Genomic DNA, 18625 nt, shown 5'->3' on the forward strand with positions numbered 1-18625 from the left:
CGACTCTGTGTCCCCTGCACATACTTAAATGTTAAAGGGCAGATTTATATTAAATGGCACATCCCCAGGCATGCACCAGTTAACGTGCACCGCTACTCTGCCACCCATGGTGTGCCGTATTTACAATCAGATAGGAGAAAGCTTCGTCAAAACCCTGCGCCTGCTTTAAGCAGGCATAGGTCTTGACGCAACATTGTGGAGATGGGGCACCCCTGAGCCTTGCTTGAGCTGCATCGCACTTGCGATACAACTCCAGCAATCACTACCTTTACAGCACAGATACGTCACGCATCTGTGCCATTTTTGCCCCATGATGCCCCGCATTGTAAATGCAGCACACCATGGGTGGCGGAACAGCGGCGCAGGATGACTGACACATCCCTGGTGATGCACCAGTCATCATAAATCTATCCCTAAGCTTCTTATCTTGTTACAGATGAACCGCCATATGTACCATCAAACTATTTTGCATTTCCTAAATAGCGAATTTTAAGGAATAAATAGCAATTCTTTACCATTCCTAATTTGCAATGAGCAAATTGCTAATTGCAAGTTACCCATTCATTTCCATGGGCTAGGAGGCTCATAGGAATGAAGGTTTAATTTGCGATTAGCAATTTGCTCATCACAAATTAGGAATTTTTCCAAGGGTGCAGGGGTGTCTCAAGAACACCCTGCTGCACCCCTGAAAAAGACATTTGGGGGCATATGGCACACATACATGCCCTAAGGGCATGTGTTGGCGTCATATGGGACCTTTTGTTTTTTTGAAAAAAAGCTTTTTGAAAAGAATTCACAAATTACCACCAATTTACCACAATAGTTTCCAAATCCTTAATGTCATTTTTTACATATTTTTTGTTTGATACATTGCATTTAAGTAATCACAAAATTTGCAAATCCTTCAGTGCAATCGCAAAATAAGGAATAGCAAATTTTGCTACTCCTTATTTTGCATCAAACTTGTTTGATACATACCATTTGTCTAATTAACATTCGCAAAGGCCGAAATTCGTAGAATTTTGATCTTTGCGAATGCTAATTAGCTTGATACATATGGCCCCAAGTGAGGCCTGTCTTGCGACATGGTGCATCTTTTGCATCACTGCTGCATCGGTTTCATGTGGTACGTTTTTTTTACACCATGACATATCTGCCTAAATGCATCAATTTGTAATTTTGTCGCCTCATAGCAAATCTTTTGCACCGCCGCTGCATCATAAAAGTGACGCACAGTGGCACAAAAGAGGCATACACCTATCATAAATCTGTCCCTAGCATTTTAAATGATTAATCCAGGATGACGATAAGGTGTGGCCTATCCAAAGGTTTGTTTAAGGTGAGGCCTACTCAGGATTGCAGATTAAAGTTACGCTTGATGAAGAATACAGAGGAGATAATACATGTAAAGGCCTACCAATGAAGTAAGTAATGTGCACTTTATTGCGCCAGTCATCATAAATGTATCCCTAAGCTTCTTATCTGGTTACAGATGAACCACCATATGTACCATCAAACTATTTTGCATTTCCTAAATAGCAAATTTTAAGGAATAAATAGCAATTCTTTACCATTCCTAATTTGCAATGAGCAAATTGCTAATTGCAAATTAGCACCGCCGCTGCATCATAAAAGTGACGCACAGTGGCACAAAAGAGGCATACACCTATCATAAATCTGTCCCTAGCATTTTAAATGATTAATCCAGGATGACAATAAGGTGTGGCCTATCCAAAGGTTTGTTTAAGGTGAGGCCTACTCAGGATTGCAGATTAAAGTTACGCTTGATGAAGAATACAGAGGAGATAATATATGTAAAGGCCTACCAATGAAGTAAGTAATGTCCACTTTATTGCGCCAGTCATCATAAATGTATCCCTAAGCTTCTTATCTTGTTACAGATGAACCACCATATGTACCATCAAACTATTTTGCATTTCCTAAATAGCAAATTTTAAGGAATAAATAGCAATTCTTTACCATTCCTATTTTGCAATGAGCAAATTGCTAATTGCAAATTACCCATTCATTTCCATGGGCTAGGAGGCTCATAGGAATGAAGGTTGCAATTTGTGATTAGCAATTAGCTCATCACAAAATAGGATTTTTTTCAAGCGTGCAGGGGTATCTCAAGAACACCCTGCAGCACCCCTGAAAAAGAAATTTGGGAGCACATGGCACACCTACATGCCCTAATGGCATGTATGGGCGTCATATGGGACCTTTTTTTTTTAAAAAAAAAAATGCTTTTTGAAAAGAATTCGCAAATTACCACAAACTACAAGTTGGTGGTAGTTTCCAAATCCTTAATATCATTTTTTACATATTTTTTTTTATACATTGCATTTAAGGAATCACAAATTTTGAATTATTGACATTTTAAGTAATTTCCACATGTGCACTGTTTTCTAAATATAATTTGAAAATCGTTTTTGGGGAAAAGTAATGGTTTGCAAATTTATGACAAGGACATAATGGTGTATGCTTCTCTATAAGGCATTTCAGTATCTCTAATGTCATTTTTCCCATATTACATTATAAGACCTTTCCCCATGAAGCACATTCCTTGTAAATATGCTCCCACCAGTGCATTGCAAATTTAGATTTTGACTGTTTCAGACACATAGCCATGTTGAAAGTGACCCAAAAAAATTGCAAACGTTTAAAAAAAAAAACATTCATGTGTCTTAATGACATTTTAAGTCATTTCCCCATGGACAATGTTTTCTAAGTGGCACAAAAGAGGTATACACCTATCATAAATCTGTCCCTAGAATTATAAATGATTAAATCAGGATGACAATAAGATGTGGCCTATCCAGAGGTTTGTTTAAGGTGAGGCCTACTCAGGATTGCAGATTAAAGTTATGCTTGATGAAGAATACAGAGGAGATAATTTATTGTAAAGGCCTACCAATGAAGTAAGTGATTTCTACTTCATTGCACCAGTCATCATAAATGTATCCATAAGCTTCTTATCTTGTTAGACATCAACCGCCATATGTATCATATAACTATTTTGCATTTCCAAAAAAGCGAATTTTAAGGAATAAATAGCGATTCTTTACCATTCCAAATTTGCGATGAGAAAATTGCTAATTGCAAATTACCCATTCATTTCCATGGGCTAGGAGGCTCATATAAATGAAGGTGCAATTTGCGATTAACAATTTGCTCATCACAAATTAGGAATTTATTCCAAAAGTGCAGGGGTGTCTCAAGAACACCCTGCTGCAACCCTGAGAAAGAAATTTGGGGGCATATGGCGAACATAAATTTTAACAACATTCCTTTACCTCAAAAACGATTTTCAAATCATAACTTCAAAACACTACACATGGGAAAATTACTTAAATTGTCCTTAAGACACATAAAAGCGTATTTTGATTGGCTTTCCTGCATGGTAGGGTCACTTTTAACATGGCTATGTAACATAAACATTCAAAATCAAAATTTTCAATGTACAGGTGGGAGCATATTTACAAGCAATTTGCGCCACAAAGAAAGGTCTGACATTAAAATGGGAAAAATAACATCAGGGACAGTCATTGCCTTATAAAGAACCATACACCATTATGTCCTTCTCATGAATTTAAAAACAATTCCTTTTTCCCAAAAACGATTTTCAGATCATAATTTCAAAAAACTGCACATGAGAAAATGACTTAAAATGTCATTGAAACACATGAAAGCGTTTTTTTATTGGCTTTCCTGCATGGTTGGTTCACTTTTATCATGGCTATGTAACACAAACATTGATAATTAAAATTTTCATGCACATGTAAGAGCATATTTACAAGCAATTTGCGCCACAGAGAAAGGTCTTACACTAAAATGAGAAAAATAACATCAAGGACAGTCAATTGCCTTATAAATAACCATACACCATTATATCCTTGTCATGAATTTAAAAACAATTCCTTTTCCACAAAAACGATTTTCAAATCATAATTTCTAAACACTGCACATCAGAAAATGACTTAAAATGTCATTAAAACACATGAAAGCATTTTTTGATTGGCTTTCCAGCATGGTTGCGTCACTTTTAACATGGCTATATAACAAAAACATTCAAAATCAAAAATTTCCATGCACATGTGAGAGCATATTTACTAGCAAATTGCGCCACATAAATCATAATTTTCTCCTTAAAGCACACTATTCTCTATCTAAAGTAAAGAAATATTTTCTCACCTTAGCAAATACTTTGAGTTTGAAAACAGTCTAAGAAACACACCAATTTGTCTTCAGCAGAGCAAAAGGTATGCACTCCAGAGTCTGCAGCTATCAAAAGCACAGAAATGGTGTAATTCTTCACACATATTTCTCATGTCACCCAATCAAAACTCTTCCCTCACTTTTTTTCAAATGAAAACCCTTCCCCCTCTGCCCTTTCTGCCTATTTTCCATAGCAACCACCTCTTGGAGAAACTCTGGTGTTTGCAAATTCACACAACAATGTTGCAATTGAACTCTGAACTCTCAGTGCACCTGCATATCCAGTGCTTTCTTTCATTTAATGATTTTTTATTGACCACTCAAAATACATCTTTCAAAGAACACATCTCTACACCCTAACTTTCTGTTTTCATCAATCAAAATCCACCAATCACTGTTACTACTTCATGAACACAGAAACTCCACAGTTTTTTTCATTTCAAACTCACATTTTTTCAACTGCCATTTCATTGCCACACTTCATCTGACTGCAGGAGAACCTTCTCTCACCATGTTTTCTGTCTGGATTGTTGGTCATAGTTATATTCACTGGGCTCAAAGGTACGTTGAAAGCAGGAATTTACCTAACCTCAATTTACAAGATGTGGAAATTAAGTGGTTTGGCCAGAGAGGATTAAAATGTCACCAATTGATACCATTGGTGAAAACCTTTATGTATTTGCCAAAACCTGACCTGTTAATTGTGCACTGTGGAGGTAATGACTTGGGCACTTTGACTGGTGTAGGTCTGGAAATGCTTTTAAAGGACACCTTTGAGCAATTAATGGCACTTTTTCCTCAGACTGCCTTGGTATATTCAAATATATGCCAAAGACAGAAATGGAGGTGGTCAAACCAATTTTGTCCACAAATTGAGAAGTCGAGGAAGCATGTAAACAAATCTGTTTCAGCTTACATGAGAGACCATGGAATGGGCTCCCTGTACAACAATAACTTGCGTTACTACATGCAAGATATCTACAGAGGAGATGGAGTTCACTTCTCAGATGAGGGCAACAGAGTTTTCACTCTGAATTTAAAAATGTGCATTGGTACCTACTTATAAGTACCTAAATGTACCATAAACCCAAAAGCTCTTCTCAGAGCTACCCTACATCTAATCACTCACAATTATTTTTTTACTCTAACTATTTTCACTAATTTTCAACAAAATACGCTCCCTGGTGCGCTACCCGGTACGCGTACCGGGAGCTAACCTCGCGAAATTTTTAAAAAAAATGTTTTTTTTTCCGCACATATGGGCCTCCTCAGCCACCCTCACAAAACCTAGGGGGTCAAGATAAGTCTACCGTGCCCCCTTCTACCCATTCTGAACATTATTTGCCCTCCATCTTGTATCATAATTCGACCGAAACACAAAATGGTGGACTCCCGTTACGCTTAAGGTTCGCGTACCAGGGCGCTCACCGGTTCGCGTACCGGGTCGCTTCCTGGGAAGCGCACCATCAAAAAAGGTGGGAAAGTAGTTCACAGAAAAGCCACTGGAGACAATTTCACCAAATATAGAATAGCTCATACTACATACCAATCCCTACCATTTTCACAAATTTGATTGGAATTCCATTTAGCCATTTAGCCTGTAGTCCTCTCTAAATACCGTGAGGTAAATTACTTCACAAAACACATCTGAAGTGTTGGAATTGACAACCAATTAAAATGTTACTTTCATTTTCTACTTTTTTTACCTGACATTTGATTGGTTATGTACCCGAATATATATAAAGGAAGAGAAGGAAACACAGCCATTTTGACTACTACTTCCTGGTGTACATTTCATTTGGATTTTCATTAATAACTTCAACTTCTTTTTAAAGGTAAGTTTTTATTTTTAAAACTGAAGTATATTGTGCACTTTAAGTTAATATGGCAAACTTTTTCTGTTAGTTATATACTATCCCTCTGTAGTACTTATAAATTTAGATACACTTTTTTATATTCCTACTTCCACTCTGATACTATACACTGCCCAAAGATAAATTCTCTGATAAAAACTGCCTATCTAAAATTAATCCCAACAGTGCCCTACCTCTACTAATATATATTTTTTTTATGCAAATTTCAGGAAAAATGGAAAGTGAACAAAACATTTCATTTGAAATTATCCTTCCAGAGTCCAACACAGAAATCATTGATCCAAATGAGATTGAATTTATGGATGAAACATGGGACCAAGAACTACTGCAATGTGTGCAAGCAGTAGATAACCTCCTTGCAAATGAGGACATTTTACAACCTCAGAGACTACAATCTATATTCCATGATTATGAAATTTCTGACAATGAAATGTTAGAAAGTTTAATAAATTATGAAACACAATAAAAAAAGTTAAAAAAAAAAAAAAATAATCAACAAAACCAACAATCAATTAACATACAGCATTTGAAAAGTCTATCATTCATTTTTTATTGTGATACGCTCCCCAGTACGCTTCCCGGTTCGCGTACCGGGCGCTAACCACGAAAAAAAACAAAAAAAATTTTTTTTTTTTTTTGCTTAGCGGGGCCCCTTTAAAGCCTCCACATCAAACCTAGGGGGTCAGGGAGTATCTACTATGCCCCCTTAAGGTCATTTGCCCCTTCGCTTTTGACCTCCTCTTGTCTCTCGATCCTACCGAGAGACAAGATGGCGGCCGCTCCGGACTGTTTAGAATGTTGACAGACACCGGAGAGCCAATCAACTTCGCTACGCGAAGTTCCGTTACGCGTCAAGTACGCGTACCGGGGCGCTGCCTGGTCCGCGCTTACAGATATATATCTTTTTTTGAACGTTATTTTCTCAAAATCCACTGCAGCACATATATTGAGACCTACAAAAGGCACATCGGGCTACCAGTCCCTACAATTTTGCCAAGTTTCGTGCAAATCCATTCAGCCGTTCGGGCTAAAAGTGAGGCTAACCGCCCTATGGAAAACTCAATGTTAAAAACACGTTTTGGGACCCCCCTTTTTTCTCGGCCCCCCCTGGACCAACTCCCCCCAAATTTCCAGTGGCTGCTCAGAAACAAAATGTTCCATTTTCCAGAAAATTTCAGCCAATTCCGTCCACAAACGCCAAAGTTATTAGACATAGAATTTTCAAAAATCCCATAGGGAAAAAATCCTAACTATATATACCTACTGGCGACCGCCAGTAGGTAATATATATATATATATATATATATATATATATATATATATATATATATATATATATATATATATATATATATATATATATATATATATATTCACTGAAAAAACCATAGGTTATAGACCATATATAGTTAGGAATTAGCATTTAAAAAACCTTTTTTTTACTCACACAAAACCATTGAAATTCCATATATAGTTAGTTGTACTAACTATATATCGCGCACCCGCAATCCACTGCTGATCATGTCACATATTACATCATTCATGACATGGTCAGTGACATCACTGATGACATCACTGATGAAATCTCAAATGACATCACTGATGACATCACTGATGACATCTCAAATGACATCACTAATGACATCACTGATGACAACATCCAGTGACTGTATGTTTCTGTAAAGTTAAAATATGTCTTACATATTGAAGAATGAGTGGATTTATAAGTGTCTGGATGAAGGATTTATTAGGTGCATGACTGACTGTATGAGTGACTGATTAAATGTGTCTCACTGAGTGCATGGGTTAGTGACTAAACTGTTTTAATTTGTGCATCATTATGTCTGTTGTTCTGTAAACTGCTGCATGTGTTGATCAGTAGCTATATGAGTAACTATATGGGTTATTGGTTGATTGCCTAAGTATTTGTATGGGAGACTGAGTGTGTGTGTGGGTGGTTGGGAGGTGTATAACTCTGTGCATAGATGTGTGAGCAGTTGATTCACTAGATGTATGGGTTCAAAAGTGCATGGGCGGTTGACTGTGTGCATGAGTGTATTGGTGAGTGAATGGATATCTAAGTGCTACATGTCAAAGTAAGTACATATGTAAAACACAGTACATATGAGAGTTGACATATATAAATAACTATGCATAAGAGCCAGTGAATGTGTGAGTGGCTGTATGGATCATTGTGAACTTGTATCAGGGATTGTATAAGAGAGTAAATATGTGTTAGTATATGTTTGAATAAGTAAGGTGTGTATAACTGTATAGTTGAGGAAATGGATGTGAGATTGATTCTTTGCATGACTGACTAGGTGTGTGAGTAACTCCATGGATGAGTGACAGTCTGTGAGTGTCTGTTTACACTGAGTGTATCTAAGTTTTTATTAGAGTCTGAAGAGATTCATCGTATTATCACATGACTAATGTCATCAGTGATGTCATCAGTGATGTCTTTTGAGATGTGATCAGTGATGTCATCAGTGATGTCATCGGTGATGTCATTTGAGATGTCATCAATGATGTCATCAGTGATGTCATCAGTGATATCATCAATGATGTCATTTGAGATGTCATCAGTGATGTCATCAGTGATGTCATTTGAGATGTCATCAGTGATGTCATCAGTAATGTCATTTGAGATGTCATCAGTGATGTCATCAGTGATGTCACTGACCATGTCATGAATGATGTAATATGTTACATGATCAGCAGTGGATTGCGGGTGCGCGATATATAGTTAGTACAACTAACTATATATGGAATTTCAATGGTTTTGTGTGAGTAAAAAAAAGGTTTTTTAAATGCTAATTCCTAACTATATATGGTCTATAACCTATGGTTTTTTCAGTGAATTTTCAAGGTTTTGTAAATGCTAATTCCTAACTATATATGGTCTATAACCTATGGTTTTTTCTGTGAATTTCAATGGTTTTTTAATAGCAAATATCAAAAGCTTTAAAATGTATTCTTCTTTAAATCAAAAAATATATTTTATATGTTCATTAATAAAAAAAAAAATTATTATTATGTTTTGGTTCGCTCCCGGTCCGCGAACCGGGTAGCTTCCCGTTAGCTCAATTTGGTGCCGCGACTCGGTACGCGAACCGGTAAACGTTCCGTTTGCGCAACTGCCGCGTTAGAAATCAACATCGTGACGCGTCGCAGAAGCGTGACGTATCGCGTTGTCGCATAATGCGTCTTATGACGCGCTGCGTTAGCGCACCCGGAAGTGCTCCGGTATGCGAACCGAGGCGCGAAGCGCAGCTCCCCGGAAGCGATCCGGGGCGCGGCCCGCAGCGCGTAACGTAAGCGTAACAGGTCATGTGACTTGTTAATAAAACTTTTCATTGGTTCATTTCACTTTTGGTTTCCTAATGATGTAAGGCTAGGTCATGTGACCTAAAAATAACACTTTTCATTGGTTTAGAACTATTTTTTTTCCAAAATGATGAAAGCCCCCACCTTTTTTCTCACTCTGACTTTCAACTTTGTGAAAGGAAGACCTATTTTGCTTAGTAGAAAATGGCTTCAGTAGTAGCTGCAGCTGGTGCATCCCCACCACCACCACCACCACCAAGGAAGAGAGGACCACCTCCACAGTTCCTTCCCAACACAGAGGAGGAAGAGGACGAAGAAGAGGAAGAGGAAGTACAGCCAAGACAGTTTTTACGTGAGGAGCCCCGGATATCTCACCACAAAAATAGTTTTATTTGGCAGTTTTTTTCTTTTCCTCAAGGACAAAAAAAAGTGAATGCTTGCTATGTGACATGCCTAATATGCAAAGAAGATTTATCTAGAGGCACAAATAAAAAGTATAGTTTCGGCAACTATACTATGCACCGTCATATGCAGAGGTGGCATCCACTGAATTACAGCATGGCAGAGATGCGTGACCTCCAAGACAACCCACCAACTCCTGTGGCCAGTACATCGGCACAGGTAACTCTGTCGGGGCCAGAGGCACGGGAAACAGTGCCAAACATTCAAGAAAATTTTGTGCACATGAAGATAGTGTGTCTTTATTGTGGTAACTTACTCTCATGTGCAAATATGAGTATCAATTTGATAAACAGAGCATATGAAAACCACAAGTGCTCAAAACGCCCCAAAAAATAAAAAATTTTTTGCTCCTGTTGAGCCCTTTCTAATGCCTGTTTTTCGTTGTTTCCCCCCAAAAAAAACAAAAAAAACATAAAATTGTTCAAAAAATACAAAAAAACAAAAAATGTTCAGAAAAATAAAAAAATATATAAAACAACAAAAACATTAAAAAAAAGTTATTTTCAGAACTACCTCCCCTTTATAAAAAAATTGCTAGAATGTTTAGCACTCAGGCAACCTCTATTTCTTTTGGTTCGCTTCCCGGTTCGCTCCCCGGTACGCGAACCGGGAGCGAACCAAAAACATTTTTAAAAAAAAAGAAGAGTAAGTATAAAGGAAGTAAACAGAGAGTAATGTTAAAAGAAAGACAGCTATAGGGACTAAACCAGAGATACTGTTTAATAGATCTATTTACCGAAGAAAAGATGGAAGAGGGTATCATTGTGAAAAACAAAATAGATAAGGAAGTGAAAGAAAAAAAGGAGAGTAGAAGAATAACAAAGAAGAGTTTCTTAGAGAATGTGAGTGAATGTTCAAAATAAGATTAAAACATGTGGAATAACAGAGAGAAAAAACAGAAAGCAGAAAAGAAGAAGTAACAGAAAAGGAATAATTGAAACAGCAAAGAAATGTAAATAACATAGGGGCATATTATCAACATAGGCAATAAAAGTTTCGCAGCTTTTATTGGCAGAAATGTGTCGCTAAAGCCGCTTTTGCGGCAGAAAACTGCTGCTAAAGCCGCATTTGCAGCAGTTTTCTGCCGATAAAAGCAGCAATAATTTTATTGGCTGTGTTCATAATATGCCCCTTAGTGTGCTTCAACTACACAGAGAAAGCATAATGAACAAGTAGTGAAAGAGTGATCAGTCAGAGACACTAAGAGTAATAGAGACGGAGTGAGTGAACAAGAGTGAGGAACTATGAGAAGAGAGGGACTGAGAAAAGGAGTGGAAGGAGTAGAGTAAGTAAGTAATAGAGAAAGGAATGAGGGAAGTAGCAAAGGCAGGAAAGTGAGGGTTAAAGAAATGAAGCAGTGGAACTAATAGTAGTTAAATGTGATAGAAATGTAACGAAAAGAGTACAAAACATTTACCTTATAATTGTTGTTAACTTAGTCACTTGTTATTTTTATACTTTCAATCTGTGAAAGAGAGAACAAACATTTGAAAAATATTAAAACATGTATTTAAAAATTAGAAAAGACAAGGGAAAAGATTGAAGGACAAACAGTTTTTCAACAACTTTGACACTTACAGAAGCCTCTGCTTCTCCAGGCCCCCTACACAGTCCTAAAGATATACATTTTAAACTAACAGTATCTTGATGCAGATGAAGTGAGGCCTATCTTGGAACATGGTGCATCTTTTGCACTGCTGTTGTCTCACAAAAGTGACGCAATGGCAGCGCAAAAGAGGTGCACAATCATCATAAAACTGTTCCTAACATTTTAAATGATTATTTCAGGATGGCAATAAGGTGTGTCCTATCCAGACGTTTGTTTCAGGTGAGGCCTACTCAGGGTTGCAGATGAAATTTAGGCTTGTTGAAGAGTACAGAGGAGATAATACATGTGCAGGCCTACCAATAAAGTTCAGACCTCCTCTGTTTCCCTGGACAAGCCTAAACTTCATCTGCACAATGTGATTCGTAATGTTAGGAAACACAGGTAATGTATTTGAAAAACGTGCAATTTCTTTTGCTCATTTCACAATCACATCACTTGTGTTTCCTTTGGTTAGGTATCTCATTGTGCAGATGTAGTCCAGCATATGAAAGAGTACGCACTGCATGCAACAACTTTGACACTTACTGAAGCCTCAGCTTCTGCATGCCCCCTACACAGTCTTAATTATATACATTTTAAAGTGACGGTATCTTGCTGGAAATGAACTGAGGCCTATCTTGCAACATGGTGCATCTTTTACACAAAAGTGACGGAACAGCGGCGCAAAAGAGGCACACAGCCTTCATAAAACTGCCCTTAACATTTTAAATGATTGTTTCTAGATGCTGATAAGGTGTAGCCTATCCACAGATTTCTTTCAGGTGAGTCCTACTCAGTTTTGCAGATGAAATTTAGCTTCTTGAAAAGTACAGAGGAGATAATACATGTGCAGGCCTACCAACGAAGTGAGTCATGTCCACTGCACTCTTGAACAAAGGCCAGACCTCCTCTATCTCTCTGGACAGGCCTAAACCTCATCTGCACAATGTGATTCGTAATGTTAGGAAACACAGGTAATGTAATTGAAAAATGTGGAGTTTCTTTACCTCATTTCACAATCACATCACCTGTGTTTCCTTTGCTTAGGTATCTCATTGTGGAAATGTAGTCTATCATATGAAAGACTACGTAGAATGTGAGCACTGTATGCAACAACTTTGACACTTACAGAAGCCTCAGCTTCTTCATGTCTACTACACATTTCTAAATGTATATCATAAATACAAAATGTACAGAATTAATTATACATGTTAAATGGTTTATTTTTGCTGTTCTCAGAATTTATCAAATTTCACTAAAAACAGTGACTTGAAGGTATTCATCATATAACAGCGGGGAAAAAAAAACACAATCAAAATGATTGTGTTTAAAAAACCCATACAACATGACAAATCAGAAATCAGAACTCCTTAAAATTAACTTACTTTCCATGACGTCGAATGATGTCCTATGAACAGCTTACACTCTGTTGTGCTGCTATTATTTTCAGCCCGCCACTTTCTGAAAGAAAACCTCCATCGTTTTGAAAAATATGTTACATACAATAAATGACTTCTCGCTCTCTACCACACGTTTCCACAAGGCCAAATCATGTAAGAGCCATTTATAACTCTTGGAATTCTTCTAAGCAAATCCCGTCATTTTGTATTTCCGCAACTTTGAGAAAGAAAACGTTCAAGATCACTTTCACAATCCTGGACTAGTAATATCTTACCCTTCTTGCTCACTCATGTTCCACATTTCCTATGACACTGATACTGCTTACTATGAAGCAGACTTACACTACCTCTATGACTACTACAATTATTTAATTCTCTACATCACTTTTAATCACAAAGCAATTTAAAACAGTAGATAAAATTATATCAACCCCTAGAATCATTATAGACCAGTTACCTACCCTAAATTCTCTTTTCTGAAAACAGAAAGTAAGAATATTTTTAAGTAAAAAGGCAACATTGTATCGTAGTCAAATAGGAATCATTTACAAAACAGCAGCTTTTTTTACATTTTCAATAAGCTGTGTATTAAGCGGATCTTGTCAAAGGACCATCATGTCATATAATAGCTGCAGTTAAAAATGTTCTTCCTAAAATAAACGACTGTGTAGCCACAACATTTGTAATTAAAGTTGAAGACTTACTTTCATCAGGTTTATATAGTTGGAATTTTAAAATGACATTATGACCAAAAGTTTGGTCAAATAATCTAGACAGCATTGCAGACTTACATTACCTCTACTCCATGTTTTTATTGGCTGCTTGAATTAGCTTATAAAAAGAAACAGTTTTTCTGAACTCATTCAAAGTGCAGCTATTTTTCCATGACGTCAAGTGTTATGGTAAGAACACCGTTTGCTTTGGGAAATACTCTGTTGTCCTTTAACTAATCCGTGCCCACCACTTTCTGTAAGAAAACCTTCTTTTTTTCCAGGAACTATTTAAAACTCAAAAATAACTTTTGACTCTGTACTACACTTATCCTCAAGGCCAAATTGTGTAGGAGCCATTAGAACCTCTTGAAATTCCTCAGAGCAAATCCTGAGATTCCTTCCCTAAAATTTTGGTTTTAAAAACACCAGGAAAGAATTTTTAAGGTCAAAAGGCAATTTTTTTTTTAAAAGTTAAAACAGAATCATTGCAGAATGACCAGCCATTTCTAGACTTTAAATAAGCTGTGTAATGTCCTGATGTTATTGAAGGACCGTCATGATATATAATTGCTGCAGTTACAAAAGTCCTTCCTGATATTGACAACTGTGAAGCCACAACATTTTTAATCAAAGTTGTCAATTTTGTTCCATCAGGCCTACATCGTTGGAACATTAAAATAACATACTGGCCATATGTTCGTATAAATAATGTTGACAACATTTCAGACTTACATTGGCTACACTCCATGTTGTGATCAGCTGCTTTTACTAGCTTATTAAAGGACACTGATTTACTGTGTGGCAAAGTTAAATATATAAATTTTTCTGAGTCTACACTAGTAGTACTTGATACCCTACAGTTCTCGCAGTCATGCTGCCATTGATAAGAAAGCCCAAACAGGTGATCTACATCTACACCTTCATCATGCAATACATCAAGCATATACATTAAAAACTCCTGACAATCTTGCTGAATATTTTGAGAGAATTGTGTTTGACCTGAACATCTGTCTAACAGATTTCGAATTTCAGACACACTTTCTATTTTTGTTCTATCAGTGCTACATTTCTCTAACACAGAATTCAACAAACTGCAAAATCTCTGATCCGAATTGACCACAATCTCTTGTTTTAAAGTTTCTAGAGAAAACAAAACATTAACCACTACATTAGCATAGCAGTTGACACCAGAACTGTTTTCAAATTGAAAACCAACAACATCTTCAACAAAATCCTTTTCCTTTCTGCTTATAATTTCTGGTTCATCGACTTTTCGTCTTTTTGCTACAACCTCCCTACTATTGGTCACATTTCTTTGTTTCCGGCCTACCACACGTTTCTCAAACAAAGGATATTGAGGCAAATGTGGCGCATACTCTCTTCTTAACCTATTGTATTCCTTAACACAGTCTAGATCCGCACAAATGTTTGTGACATCACACTCAATCAAGTACAATCCCGATAAAGTTCTGACTCGTGACAATGCCACATATGCCATACCCTCCTTGAACACAGAACTGCCAATATTCACCAATGCACTGTCTACACTTAAACCTTGCGATTTATGGATTGTCACTAAGCATGAGCGCAAAATCCGCTCCGATCGCGGATTTTGCGGATTTTCGGTGAATCCGCGGTCCGCGAACTCTCGCGAATTCACCGAAAATCCGCAATCCGCGATCGGAGCGGATTTTGCGGTCAAAAGTTCAAGCCTAATGCCTAATTTACGATGGCGCCGGCAAGCTGCCAGCGCCATCCTCAAATGGTTACTTAATTAGCTTCAACAGGAAGCTCTAACAGATAAGATAAAGCAGGGGCTCGAGCGCCTGCTTTATTTTATCAGTTGGAGCTTCCTATTGAAGCTAATTAAGTAACTTTTGCAGGATGGCGCTGGCAGCTTGCCGGCGCCATCGTAAATTATTTACATGGGGAAAAACGGTGGTGTCTTCTTGAATAAATATGAAGGGCAGGGTTCATTCTGGCACGACGGTCCTGGCACAAAAAATAAACCTCAACAGGAAACACTTGCAGATATCAATAACGCATGTGCCCTAGTTGAAGCTTAAATTCAGTGACTCATTCATCAGCCCAAAAATAATTGTGAGCGTTGTGGAGGCTGGGCAGGTATGTCGAGCACGAGTCTGTCTCTTAATCTGCTGCTCTGATCGGTCTCTGACCTTTTATACACACAAGCGCCATGTGCGCTCGCATGGAAGCCCCGTCCGTTTGGCCCCGCCCGAGCTTCTGTCTCTTAATCTGCTGCTCTGATCGGTCTCTGACCTATTATACACACAAGCGGCATGCGCGCTTGCATGGAAGCCCCGTCCGTTTGGCCCCGCCCACACACTCGAGGAAGCCCCGCCCCCAAATCAGCCGATCCGCATAATCCGCGGATTTTGCAGATCCACGATCCGTGAATCCGCAAATTCGTGAATCGTGGATCCGCAAAATCCGCCCATGCTTAATTGTCACCGCATATGCCAAGCAAACAGGAAACTGCTTACGGCGAACATATAAGTCTTTTACAAGCAAAAACCTAGCAGAGCAACGACCAATTAGCTGTACTTCCTCAATGCCATCAAATTTAATTTTTAAAAATTCAATTTCATCCCTATTTCTGTATTTCACAAAATCAACAACATTACCCATTGATCCATTTACGACCTCTTTCAACATGTAAATTCCTTCTTAAAATTATACGGCAATTTAAGCACACATTCAGAGTCTTTTCAAAACCCGCAGTTTTAGATATACTCTTCTCTAATGAATCCAATTTTGATTTCAAATTCTCAGACAAAATAATTGTTGATCCCATATGCTCTACTCTGTCAATAGCTTCCAGTTTCACAATATCTTGGTTTTCTAAATACAACATTTTGTTGTTGAAGATGGCACATTCTGCAAGAGTTGGCATCAAACATATTCCAGATTTCTTCTCAGTAATTTTCTGAAAAATATTCTCAGGCACAACGTCTTGTTCTGGATACAAATTTGACAGTAATCGTGCATGTAAAGCTTCTTTCCCATGCTCGGTCACTTTTCCGATTCTAACATCTTGTAGAATATTCTTGTAATCTTCATCCTTCGCCTGACGCATATTTTCATGCAGTTCAGCATAATTGAAGTTTAACCATATATTAACGTTGCCAATGCTCCCTAGGCACTTCCTGGTATCTTCATGCATGAGCATTTTGAACACAGGTTGTCCTTTCACTGGTGTCAGCTGCAGAAGATCACCAAAAACAATGATGTGTTTGCCACCAAATAACACATCATACTCTGTTTTGAGAACTTCTTGCATTCTCAAATGCACAAAGGCAAGCATGACATTGGAAACCATGCTTACTTCGTCAATGATAAGAAGTTTCATTTTCTTCAAGACTCTTGAAACTTCACAACAAGCATCTCCAGATAACTTGTGGTATTGTAATTTGTTATCATGCTCCACTGGCAGCATCAGTAGACGATGCAAAGTAATACCTTTAATGTTATGTGCTGCCAGTCCAGTTGGAGCGGTGACAACACAAGACAGCGATGACTCAGTCCTTTTCTGCAAATAACATGAAATTGCTTTAATGAGGAAACTTTTTCCAGTTCCCGCTTCTCCACTCACGTACAGTCGGACAGGTTTCAACGACGTACATGAGCACTCTTTCTTCTCATGACTTAATCCATGATCAATTTGGTTGGTAACTTCGTCATATATTTTCCTCTGCTCAACGTTGAGTTTTCTTTCCAAGTCTTCTAAGTTAACCGCATCCTCCTGAGCATGTGCCATGGCTCTTTCCACTTCAATCATGGCAGTGGCAGCTTCATTTTCGATAACTGGTCCTCCTAGTGGATCCTGACTCAATGAAACAGAACTCTGACTGTCCTGAGAACTGTCTCTAGCAATCTCGGCTGCAATCGTTGCTTCCTGCTCGATTTCCGCATTCAACATTTATAGATATTTGAGAAAAACAGGACATTCTATGGTCTCCTTGGTGGCATTGAAAGAGTCTTCGTAACAGAGGAAATCTCCAAGCAGTTCCTCTTCTGCACGCCAAGGCTTGAAAAGTTGCAAAAGTGCTAAATAGAAAAACTCTTTTTTTTCAGGAGATTCGCCACTCAATTTTCGATGGTTTACCAAGTGGCATTTTCTTTGCTTGACGAGACATCCCTCACTTCCAATTACAGCATACACTCCTTTATCAATATCTTCTTTGATGTTCCTCTTGAATATGTAATTTTGTAGAACCTCATACAGACAAAGATTCTCGAGGTGTCTGCTTCTATTTGGATAATATGTATCCAACATGTTGGTCTTCAAAATATCAGTACTGTTTGGCTCCTTTTCCGCCAAATACTCAATTTCCCGCACAGGTTTCAGAACTCGATTACGCGTTGCAGCAAGACCAAGACTCGCCCAAACGATACTCCTGGATTTGGCATAGAGACTTGCTGAAGACAACCGGTCAGAACATTCGTAAGCTCCGATTTCTCGATGTGACAACATCTTCAGACTGAAACTGTACAACTTCTTACTGAGGCTCTTTTCATGGGAAATGTCCTCCCACATATCCTTCAATTCTGTCTTTTCTTTTTTGGTGATGTAAGATGTCACATACCGAGCCACAGCCATACAGTTATCAGCCACGAACTGTATATCCATGTTAGCATTCCACATGGACAAAATCACTGGGTTGTAGTCGTTGATATACCTGGACTCTTCGTTCCTTTTCAAATTGTATGTGCTTTTAGGTGATTTCTTCATCACATTATGTCGCAGCGAAGACATCAAACTGTTCACTCTTCCTTTAGAAATCACCGGTCGTGGAAAGGCGAAACGACATTTGGTGTAGAACTTGTCCTTGTTTCTGAATTTACGACGACAGTACTTTCCGCAACGATGGCTTTGGAAGCGTAGAACTTGTTCTCTTAGGCTTTTGTCCTCCTTTGTGTTTGGAACAGCACATGTAGAATACTGTTCTATGAAACTCATCACTAAGTCTTCTGGATCTGTTCCAAATTTAGGTGCATCCTTGATCTACAGCAGCATATGTA

The sequence above is a fragment of the Lissotriton helveticus genome, chromosome 6 (assembly GCF_964261635.1).
Source record: "Lissotriton helveticus chromosome 6, aLisHel1.1, whole genome shotgun sequence".
In the NCBI taxonomy this organism is placed as follows: domain Eukaryota; kingdom Metazoa; phylum Chordata; class Amphibia; order Caudata; family Salamandridae; genus Lissotriton; species Lissotriton helveticus.